This window comes from Eschrichtius robustus, chromosome 10 (assembly GCF_028021215.1).
Source record: "Eschrichtius robustus isolate mEscRob2 chromosome 10, mEscRob2.pri, whole genome shotgun sequence".
In the NCBI taxonomy this organism is placed as follows: domain Eukaryota; kingdom Metazoa; phylum Chordata; class Mammalia; order Artiodactyla; family Eschrichtiidae; genus Eschrichtius; species Eschrichtius robustus.
In genome coordinates, this window is record NC_090833.1 from 101,682,165 (window position 1) to 101,694,528 (window position 12,364).

The following is a 12,364-nucleotide window of genomic DNA, read 5'->3' on the forward strand; positions in this document are numbered from 1 at the left end:
GAAATAGACACAGAAATGATGGAAATGATGGGGTTAGCTGACAAGGATTTAAAACAACTAACACAAATATGCTCAAAAATTCAAAGGAACATATAAGTAAAAGAAAAAAAAATCTGTTAAAAAGGAAACAAGTGGAAATTTTAGGAATAAAAAATAAAAAATATGAAAGTAAAAATCCACTCAGTGGAATTAACAGAAGTTTAGAAACTGCAAAAGAAAAGATTAGTGAACTTGAAGACATAGCAATAGAAACTCAGTCAAATAAGCTGGACTTCTACTTTGAAGCTAGGAAAAAATGAGCAAATAAGATCTAAAGTAAGTACGTAGAAGGGAAAATAAAGAGCAGAAATCAGTGAAATATATAATCAGCAAAAAAGAGAGAAGATTAGAAAGAAAAACAAGACAAGAAGACAAATAAATAGAAAAAGAGACACAGATGTAGAGAACAAGCGTTATGGACACCAAGGGGAGAAAGCGGGGTAGGGGTGTGGTGGTAGTGGGATGAATTGGGAGATTGGGATTGATGTATACACACTAATAGGTATAAAATAGATGACTAAGAAAAACCCGATGTGTAAAAAAATAATAACAAAATAAATTTAAAAAAAGAAGAAACAAATATTTCAGATGTGGAAAACACAATATATTGGCTTCAAATTTTTTAAAAAGGCAAAATTAAAATGAATAAACATTTAAAAAAATGACTATTTCCCCCTGTGTTTACTTGTTAATCAAAGGCTAACTTTAAAATTTAAAGATGTTTTGGGGCTTCTTTGGTGGTGCCGTGGTTAAGAATCCAGCTGCCAATGCAGGGGGACACGGCTTTGAGCACTGGTCTGGGAAGATCCTACATGCCACGAAGCAACTAAGCCCGTGCACCACAACTACTGAGCCTGCACTCTAGAGACCATGAGCCACAACTACCGAAACCTGCGTGTCTAGAGCCCGTGCTCCACAACAAGAGAAGCCACTGCAATGAGAAGCCCACACTCCACAGCGAAGAGTAGCCCCCGCTCGCCGCAACTAGAGAAAGCCCACACGGAGCAACAAAGACCCAAAAAAGCCAAATATAAATAAATAAATAAAATTTGAAGATGTTTTCATTTGAATAGTTTCAATAAATATCCACTTTCCTCAAGAAAAAGACAAATAAAATTTATAAATCTCTATTTAGAGTCATCTCAAATAAAAAGAAGACATCTGGAATGAAAGCGAGTATATCACTACAGATACTGACAAAACTGGCACGTTTCCCTGTTTGATGTGTGGTGAGGAGTTTATGTAGGCATTGGAGATACTAGAGGTCTTTGTGGAGCGAGTCTTAAGGTGATCTCTGCCGTCATGAGGAAGCAGATTGAGAGAAGAAAGAGTGGATAACAATAGTGGGCAACAAGCTAAGGATGAGTTAACTATATCTTGGGTCACCCTCATAGAAATCTTAACTTACATAGTGTAGTCATGGAGCTATGTCACATTTAAAGAGTAACAAGGAGGACATCAGATTCTTACTGGTGTCTCCTACAGTTGGTCAAGGGGATAATAGTGCAGTCTGTAGAATCTCTTACATAACATCCCCTCTCCTCACCTATTCTTTAGCATTCAGCAATTCCGAGAAGCCTCTAATTCACCTAGCCTAGAAAATCATCTTACTCTCCATGCTTTCCTGTTTCCACAATATTGCTCCCTCCTCCATCTCTCTCAATCTGGCCATGTTCTACAGAAATATGTGCTGCAAATACTTGACCCCTCTACCCTCCCATGCAAAGCTCCCTAGGGAGGAGTGCATTTCATCTTCATTTGACTGCTTTTTATTTTTGGAATTCAATTGTTTGGATTTAGTCCTTGTCTTGCTCTTAAAATAGATGAAAACACGAAGCCTGTGGTGGTGGTGCTGATAGTGGGATAAATGTTTGAATTCCCACACAAACATTTTTAATTGACATACTTGTAAAGCTTGGTTACTTAGTTTGGTGTTATTTTAAGCATTTATTTTTCTATTTTATTCTTAAACTTTTAGAAATGTTTTGTTAAAAATTTTATCATTTGTGCTATTAGAAAAAAAATTGTAGAAGAAAACTTAGCATAGTGTATCAAAAACCTTAAGAATATGCATTTCTAAGAAAAAATCGTAATGAAATTATTATGAAGTTATGCAAAAAATATATATACACGGATATTTCTACAATAATGTTTATAAATATGTATTAGAAAGAATCTGGTGTGGAAAAAGGTGGAAACAAAGTGGAAAAAGGTTAATAAAATAAATTATGATAGGGATCACCGAAAATAATGCTATGGAATACTTCTTGATGGCAAGGTTTTAAAATGATCATAAAACATATGGTTAAATAATTATGGAAAATAATAATTAAAAGGTCTCATTTTTAATTGAAGAATGTAGTTTATCCTTATTCAGAAAAAAATATTGTCATGTGCAACAAAATATCATAGTGGTTGGGTGACAGGTGATTTTTCATCTTTGTGCTTTTCTCTGTCTTTGACAATGTACATGTATGTATATCAGTTAGGAATGTTCTTGGCTGCCTATAAATTAGACACCTGACTTCAGTGGCTTAATCAAATAGATTCTCCCTTCGTTAATTAGAAGCCTGAAAATGGATGGCTTCTAGTCCTGGTTCAGCATCTTGACAATGTTGGGGAGGACTAGCATCTTTGAGATTCTTATGACCTTTCTTTCACATTTGTCACCTGAGCCACAAAATGGCTGCTGAATTTCTAGCAGTCAGGCCTGCATTCCTGCAGAATTCTTTCTGCAGTCAGGCAGAAAGAAGGAAGAAGGGGAAAGTGGCAACACAACAGATCACCACTTCAATTGGCCAGAATTGCTCCTCAGCTCCAAGCAATGCTGGCAAATTGAGTGCCTTAGCTTTTCCAACCTTGTAACTACAGACAGACAAGGGACAATTGTCTAGGAGTGTTTGGTTAAGCCAGCCTCTGGTGTTTTTGTACTATTTTGCTTGTAATATGTATGTCTGTTAGTATGTATTACTTTGATAAAGAGATTAAATTTTATAAAGAGGTTACGAAAAATCAACAAATCTTTTTGAATGGAGGTCAAGTAAATAATGTATAATATAGAATGTGATGATATCATTTCAACAAATTGTTTTGTTTATAATATTTGTTATGTGCACAACATTGTACAAAATGGTGTGAAGGAAAAGGACATTTCTGACAGGGTGGGCCATTGGAAGACATAATCTGGTCTAGGAGGTATGTCCTATGTACAGAAAATTGTCTAGTATAGACTACCACAGGAAAAAAGTGTCAAACCAATGGTAAAAGCAAGTATTGCCCTGAAATGTCAATAAGGAACTAGGTATGGCCAGAGAAACTTCCTGGAGAAGAGAGCACCTGAGTTGGGTTTTAAAGAAAGTAAGAATTCAGAAGGGTGGGCTTAAGGAAGGAGTCTTCAAGCTCGGCAACAGCCCTGGGGAAGACTTGAGATGTCAGTGAAAATGTCATGTATTAGTCTGCGTGGGGTTGGGTGAACTTGAGGAACAGGGAGTGCTATGAAGAACTTGAAAAGGTTTTCAAACAGATTTTAGAGTATTTTCATTCCAAGGTGATGGGAAGGCCACATCATCCTTACCTCATTCCTATGACATCTGTCTTGCTGACTCAGCGTCTTTGCTGGCCTATTCCTGTTGTTTCCAAGGGGCCCAGATGCCAAGAGCTGATTCCTGCCATCAGGCACCTGCCTGCACTTTCTGTCTTGTCAGGGGCTGCCCAGCTTAGGCCTGTGCCTCCTGGCCTCACACACCTGCTTTGCCAACTCTGGTTTTCTACCACCTACCAGGAAGAGACCAGGTCAAGACTTTGTGAGGCCACTTAAAAGTGCCAGCATCTGGGGTTTGTGCTTTATGCCGTGTCACTGGGATCCTTTACAAGATGCTTGGAGAAGGTGATTTCAGGCCCCCTGGACACAAGACATGAACCACAGGTAGTGATGCAAGAAGTATTATTTGGCGGGGGAGGGGGTGGTGGTGGTCATAAATGTGACTGCCCTGCTGTGAATCCAATACACTTTCACGGTGGTCCCTCCCCGTTAATACTTTCGGGGTCAAGTTGCTCCCGGCCTGAGGAGGCAGGCACGTATGTCAATATTGCAATATATTGAGGCTGCCCAGAGTTAAGTCAGGGAACCGAGGGGCTCCGTGATTCAGGAGAGGTTCCATAGGGGAGGTGATGTCTGAGCTTAGGCTATTGTGAGGAATAAATGTTGAAAAACAGAGTGGTGATCGAGTCTAAGAGACAGTTATTACCTAAAACAGCTGCCGGGAACACGGAACATTGACCGCTCCCTGTGATTGGCTCTAACTGTTTCACTAGTTGCTTGTTTTACACATAGCTGAGTGGGAAGAATAGGAGACATGGACACCTGGATTCTTGTCCCATCCCATTGATGATGTGACCTGGGGCATTCGCTCCCTCCGTCTGGATCACAATTGCCTCTGCTGTGAAATGGGGGGTCAATGGATGTTTGCCATTGAATCTCTTCCTTGGTTGGGGAATCCCTCACCCAAAGACTCTTGGTCAGAAGCAGAGCCCACATTTCACTAAAGACAGTAAAAATATACTTGTTTCCTGCCCTCCTTTGCAGCCGGGGTGGAGACTGGTGATCTAGGCTCTCCTGGTCAGATGTGCACTGGCCAGAATCTGATCCAAAGGAAGCAAGGACAGTGGAGGATCCTCCTGGGGGTAGTAACTTCACAAACAGGGCTGTGTTCCCCGGCAGTAGAGGCCACAGTGAAAGCTGAGAAGTGCTGGGTCCAGAGAGCGGCAGCGGTTTTCTCACCTGACTGTGATATTGCGCTTTGCTCCAGGCCTGGGTCTCCAGCTCTCCCACTATCATTTTTTTTTTTTTTCAGTAGGTAAGAACTAGATTTATTAATATCCTTTGCAAAGAGGTTGCAAGAAAATGGGGCACAAGAGGATGGTCATGTCCCAGGTCTTGGGCGAGTTCCTGGGATGGGCCGCCAAGCAAACGTCCTTGGCTTCGTGCGGGAAAGAATTCAAGAGCGAGCCATAGTAAAGTGAAAGCAGGTTTATTGAGAGAGATACACACTCCATAGGCAGAATGCAGTCTGTCTCAAAAGGTGAGGGTGGGCGTGGGAGATATACACTCCATAAACAGAGTGTCTCCCACTATCCTTTTAATAAGTTCCTTTCCTGTTCAATTAAGCCTGTGTCAGTTTCTGTTGCTTGCAACTAAATATCGAGATACACGCTCCATAAACAGAGTGTCTCCCACTATCCTTTTAATAAATTCCTTTCCTGTTCAATTAAGCCTGTGTCAGTTTCTGTTGCTTGCAACTAAATATCGGGATATACACTCCATAAACAGGGTGTCTCCCACTATCCTTTTAATAAATTCCCTTCCTGTTCAATTAAGCCTGTGTCAGTTTCTGTTGCTTGCAACTAAATATCGGGATATATACTCCATAAACAGGGTGTCTCCCACTATCCTTTTAATAAATTCCCTTCCTGTTCAATTAAGCCTGTGTCAGTTTCTGTTGCTTGCAACTGAATATCCTAATTGATACCAGGGTTTGGACCAGATGCTCTCCAAGGTTCCTTCCAGCTCAGTGTTCTGTGATTCTAGAATTTGTCTTCAGACTGGCAGGTGCAGTGCTGGCCCCTTAATGAATGCTTATTGACCGAAGGACCAAATGGGCACAGGATCTCAGCTGTAGACTTTCCCTTTCTCATGCTTTTCACTATGTCACTCAGTGATCTAAGTGACACCCACATGGAGGCAGCAGGAGCCACACCAGCAAGAAAGAGAAATGCTGTCCACAATGCCCTCTACTTTTATTTATTTATTTATTTATTTTTAATAAATTTATTTATGTATATTTATTTTTGGCTGTGTTGGGTCTTCGTTTCTGTGCGAGGGCTTTCTCCAGTTGTGGCGAGCGGGGGCCACCCTTCATCGGTGCGCGGGCCTCTCACCTTCACGGCCTCTCTTGTTGCGGAGCACAGACTCCAGACGCGCAGGCTCAGTAGCTCTGGCTCACGGGCCCAGTCGCTCCGCGGCATGTGGGATCCTCCCAGACCAGGGCTCGAACCCGCGTCCCCTGCATTGGCAGGTAGACTCCCAACCACTGCGCCACCAGGGAAGCCCTTATTTATTTTTTGACAAATCAGTCAACACAGAAGCACTGTCTCCCTGCATGGTGCTCACCCCAGGATGCAGAACATGTGGAAGGCATGTTGCTTGTCCCCAAAGAACTACTAATTAGGGAGATGAGACTAGCATATTTTAAACTTTTGGTGCTAAGCAATGTGGAAGAGACATAAGGACTCAGAGAGTGGAGAAATCAGTGAACGGAGAGAGAGAAGAAAAAGTCAGAGTAAAGTGTATATGAAAGTTTGAACAGGATTTAGATTAGCAGAAAGGAGTTTGTGTTTGGTGGGGAATGCAGCACCAGCTGGGGTGGGGGCCCAGAGGCAAGAATGAGTCAGAAAAGTATGTAGTTTACATAATCATGGGGCAGAGAGTTCCCAAAGCAGGGCCGCAGGAATAGAGGTGAAGCCTTTTTTCCAAGGACATTGATCCCTCAGCAACCTTGGGGGAAGAGCACATTTTACTTATGTTTCCTTTCTTTCTTCCTCCCTCCCTCCCTCCCTTCTTTCCTTCCTTCCTTCCTTTTTTAATTGAAGCGTACTTGATTTACAATATTGTGTTAGTTACAGGTGTAGAGCAAAGTGATTCAGTTATCTATATTTCTATATATCAGATTATTTTTCCATTATAGGTTATTTCAAGATATTAATATTGTTGCCTGCATTATACAGTAAATCCTTGTTTATCTATTTTGTATATAGTGGTGTGTCTGGTAATCCCATACTCCGAATTTATCCCCTCCCCCTTTCCACTTTGGTAACCATAAGTTTGTTTTCTATGTCTGTGAGTCTGTTTCTGTTTTGTAAGTTCATTTGTATTATTTTCTAGATTTCACATATAAGTGATATGATATTTTTCTTTCTCTGTCTAACTTCACTTAGTGTGATCATCTCTAGGCCCATCCATGTTGCTGCAAATCGCATTATTTCATTCTTTTTTATGGCTGAGTAATATTGCATTATATATACATACATATATATATATATATATATATATATATATATATATATATATCTATATATATATCTATATCTATATCTGTATATCTATCACATCTTTATCCATTCATCTGTTGATGGACACTTAGGTTCCTTCCATGTATTGTAAGTAGTGCTGCTATGAACACTGGGATGCAGGTATCTTTTCGAATTAGAGTTTTCATCTTTTCCAGATATATGCCCACGAGTGGGATTGCTGGATCATATGGTAACTCTATTTTCAGTTTTTTAAGAAACCTCCATACTGTTTTCCATAATGGCTGCACCAATTTACATTTTCCCAACAATGTAGGAAGATTCCCTTTTCTCCACACCTTCTCCAGCATTTATTCGTAGACTTTTTGATGATGGCCATTCTAACCAGTGTAAAGTGGTACCTCACTGTGGTTTTGATTTGCATTTCTCTAATAATTAGCAATGCTGAGCATCTTTTCATGGAGCACATTTTACTTATGGGTTCAGAAAACAAATAAATAAACAAAAAAAATCAACAACAACAAAGAAAAAATCACTAGGCCCGGTTCAGAAGGAAATTATTCAGAGACTAGGGAGGAGAATTCAGTTTGATTCTATAAGTATGTTGAGTGCCTACTATGGGTCAGACACTGTTCCAGGCAGAGGGGTACAGCGACAAACCAAATGAGTCTGTTCTCATGGAGCTTGTGTTCTATCAGGATCAGATGGTTCACACACACATACACACACACACAGACATATACATATTAGGAGGCCACGAGTGTCTGGAGAAAATGAAGCCGTGCTAAGGGTATACTAGAGTGCCACTGTGAGAGGAAGGTGACTTGTATATGTGACGGTCAGGTCACCTCTCTGATAAGCTGACATTTGAGCAGAAGCCAAAAGGAAGAGAGCAAGTTATTTGGATAACTTATCTATTCTAGACAGAGGAAACAGCAAGTGCAAAGGCCCTGAGGCAGGAGCATGCTTGTGTGTTCAAAGAACAACTAGGAGGCTGGTATGGCTGAAGCAAAATGAGCCAGGGCCGAGTGGTAGGGCAGAAAGTCAGAGAAGTAGTGGGGTGGGGGGGTAGATCCTGATGGGCCATGGAAAAATACACTTAAGGAAAATAGCCCACATGGTGCACCAGAGTGACCCCCTCTGCATTTCAGTGATCTCCATCATTGTGTGAGGTCTTCCTCAGAAAGCCCCACTTCTTTTGCTCTTTTACACTGTCAGCAAATCTCAACCCATCAGGCACGAAGCTGGCTTGGGCTTATGCTATCCCTGGGCCTATCCTTGTCTTTGACAACATGAAATGGGTGCTGATTTTCCACAAGTGACTATAGAACCAACAACTGGTGAAGGTTTCCTCAGGAATTATTGCTTTGTAAATCTATCTGGGCAATGTCAGCAATCTCCACCTGGCTGGGGTCCTGTCGTTCCTGTATCCGGTCCATTTTACGCCTCACTCTTTTCTCAGCCATAACTGATGGCAACAGACTTCAGTCTGCATTAGGGCACAGCCATAACTGCACTCAACATTACTTTAGACACAGCTATGAGTTTCTCTCCTTCTCCTCTTTAAGAGGACCCACCAGGGCCTTGATCCCTACCTGCCTAAGCGACGGTGGCCCCTTGTCTGCAACCCCAGTTTCCTCAGCAACTAACGCTACGAGCATCCACTCTTTTCTAGCACCTTCTGATTATCTCTCATGTCCTCACTGGACTTCCCCCTTTGCTTTGCTACCACTCACCCGCAGGACAGAAGAAACAAACTGTGGTTGTTACTAGGTGATTTGAAGGTTGCGGGGTGGTGGTGTCTTTGGGGATTTTACAGGATCAGAGCAGAGTGGGACTGCATAGAAGTGTAAAGGGTGGGTTTTGGAGCCATTGGGGGTTTCTCTTTTGGGGGCCTGGCTAATGTCAGGCAGGCAGGAATGCCAGGCTGCCTCTCAGAAGCCCTGTATCAGTTGACTCAAAGTGAGAGCTCTCAGGAGGGGCTCAGGCTGTCCTTGTAAAGAGAGGGGTCCCAGGGGTGAGAGGGGTGGCTTTGACCGAGGTGCTGCTACTCTTCAACTGCTCTCCCTTCCCCAGGGCTCTGCAGTCTCTCAATGATGTCATGCTTTTCCCTGAGTCCCTTCACCCTCGGGTGCCCTGTGACTCCGACCTGAGATGCAGTACAGAGTGGAATGCTTAAACGCACAGATGGCCTGGCTTCTGTCTGACGCTGTAGCTTACTAGCGTGAGACCTTGGGGAGCGACCTATCTCTATGCCTCAGTTTCATTATCTACAAAGTGGGCATAGTGATAGCCCTTACTTCAAAAGACGGTTACAGGATTCATACAGGTAAATATAAGTAAATCTCTTAGAATCGGTGATGCATGGAAAGCATCCAGCCCTTATTACTGATATAAATGACTCTGCAGCACTTCTTGGCTCCATCTCAAGGTCTGGGGGACCAGGCTTGTGCCCATTTCTGGCCAGAGTCCTCCCAGCAAGAATTATGCTTGGTAGATACAAGTACTCTCCTCTCCTTAATGAACAAAGAGATGAAAGAATGAACAACAAAAAATGAATGAAAATGAATGAATGAAAAGCCTCAGATCTTCAAGCAAATGGGTAAGTTCTCCTTTGTACCCATCTCCTTGGAGCTCTAAGTTCATTTTGCCTATAATAAGAGAATCAGGGTGAGGGAGAGTTCAGGAAAGTGGTCTTATGCAAAGTGAGACCTCTCAGTTCATACTTATACTTGCCTTTGCACTAGGCCACTATAGAGGAGATTTAAAAATAAACCAGGTATGACTTCTGCCTTCTAAGAACTTACAGTCTTATTAAAGGACAAGATGAAAAGAAATGAGGTGTTGAATCACAGTGAGAGTTTATAGAGATGAATATCTATGAGGATTAGAGTAATCTGGGAGAGAGTCTTCACGGCAGACATGGGAACTGTGGATGGGGACATTTGAACAGGTAGAAGGGAGATTGTTTCAGGGGAGGACAGGCACCAAGGCAAGAATGAACACATAGTTATTCATGAAGAGAGCCAGGGAGGGACTTCCCTGATGGTGCAGTGGTTAAGAATCCTTCTGCCAATGCAGGGGGCACGGGTTTGAGCCCTGGTCCGGGAAGATCTCACATGCTGTGGAGCAACTAAGCCGTTGCGTCACAACTACTGAATCTGTGCTCTGGAGCCCACAAGCCATAACTACTGAGCCCGTGTGCCACAACTACTGAGCCTGTGTGCCACAACTACTGAAGCCTGCATGCCTAAAGCCCGTGCTCTGCAACAAGAGAAACCGCTGCAATGAGAAGCCCGTGCACCGCAACGAAGAGTAGCCCCTGCTCGCCACACCTAGAGAAAGCCCGCAATCAGCAACGAAGACCCAGCGCAGCCAAAAATAAATACATTTATTAAAAAAAAAAGAGAGAGAGAACCAGGGAAGCAACTTTACCTCCTGGGGATGGTCCCAATCTATAAGAATATGCATCATTTACATTCCCCTCCAGGCCTTCCTCTTAGTTTGGGGTAGACCAGAAGTCTGGGAATATAAGATTACAGAGAACTCTTAACACCCTCAGATTATAAACATAGTATGAAGAACAGATTCAACTAATAGCTGTCAGGGCGGTACCTTTTTTTTTTTTTTTTGGCTGCGTTGTGTCTTAGTTGCAGCACGCGGGATCATTCGTTGCGGCACGCAGGCTTCTCTCTAGTTGTGGTGTGCGGGTTTTCTCTTCTCTGGTTGTGGCGCACAGGCTCCAGGGTGCATGGGCTCTGTAGTTTGCGGCATGTGGGCTCTCTCGTTGAGGCGCGCGAGCCCAGTGGTTGTGGCACGCGGGCTCAGGTGCCCCGCAGCATGTGGGAACCTAGTTCCCCGACCAGGGATCGAACCCGTGTCCCCTGCATTGGAAGGCGGATTCTTTACCACTGGACCACCCGGGAAGTCCCAGGGCAGTATTTTAAAATAGATATCTCATACTCTTTCACAATGATGCTGAAGTTGGTTTTTCTGTATATGTATATTTTACAGATGGAATCAGGAGATCAAAGGGGCAAATCTATACATCCAGGCTGCAGAGCTGGTGAATGGCAGAACTGAGATCTGAACCCAGCCCTCTGCTTGTGTGTTCTTCCTACAACACCTCATTGCCTTACACACACTGAGGCCTCTGACTTCACTTGCTGCAAAGGAGGGAGAGCAGGCCTTTAGGGTTGCTCCCTCTCCCCTAAATGGGGAGCCCTTGAACAGCCATCTCTGGACCATCTCCCACACGTCTCTTGTCCTCCTAGTTGCCCTTCCCTTCTTTGCAGCAGAATGTTTCATGCATAGGGAACCTGAGGCCTGGAACTACAAGGGTAATCAACTTGAGCTGAGAGAACTTGGCAGTGAATGTCAACAGGAAATGAGGGAGGAAAGCACAGGCCTGGGAGTCAGGAGAGATGGCTTCTTGTCCTGGATATGCCGTGAGCTGTGACTATCACCCTCATTGCTGAGGTTCAGTTTGCTCATCTTTAAAATAAAAGGTTTGGACTAAAGGAGAATGTGATTTTTTTTCTTCTCTAGAATTTTAGGGCAGGTGAAGCTGTGTGAGTGAAATTGCAGGATTTCTCCTTGCTCTGCGCTCTCACTACGGACGGACACCTCTTTTGTCCAAGTTTCGTCCCCCTCCAGGGGACTGGAGGCTTCATCCTGGTTTCTGCCCCTCACCCTTCTTTTCATCTCTCCTGTATCAGCAGCCTGAATTGTCTGGACCCCCCCAGGAGCTGTAGAATCAGTAGCCAAAATCTTCTTTCCTGCCCTAATGCAGTTGCATTTCCCCAGGGTGGTGTGCAGGAAATTAGACTGGCTTGGCCCTGGCTCTCTGCTTCAGGCAGGTGGGGGAAGGCAGAAAATTGCTGGTTATATTTGGTGTCAGGGGATTTGGGGGAGGAGCTGGGGGCTTGGCAGGATTTCCTCACAGCTTGGAGGCCCCCGGAGTCTAGGGGCGCTGCCTGCCCGATTCCGAGAGCTCAGACACAGATGGTCCCTGTCAGTCCTTGAATGGGGGCGGGTTCTCACTCCGGTGAGTCTAGGGGGAGGGGTCTCCAGAGGCCTCTGCCCAGCTGGCCATCTCCTGCCTGAAACTGTTTAGTGTAGAAGGAGGAGGGAGGAAGACCAGATGGGCCACAGCCTTTGCGCCTCAAGGTGCAAACTCAGTCCCAAATCTCTGTTCTACTGGGAAGGGGAGGAGAGACACCTCCTTGTTAGGCAGCTG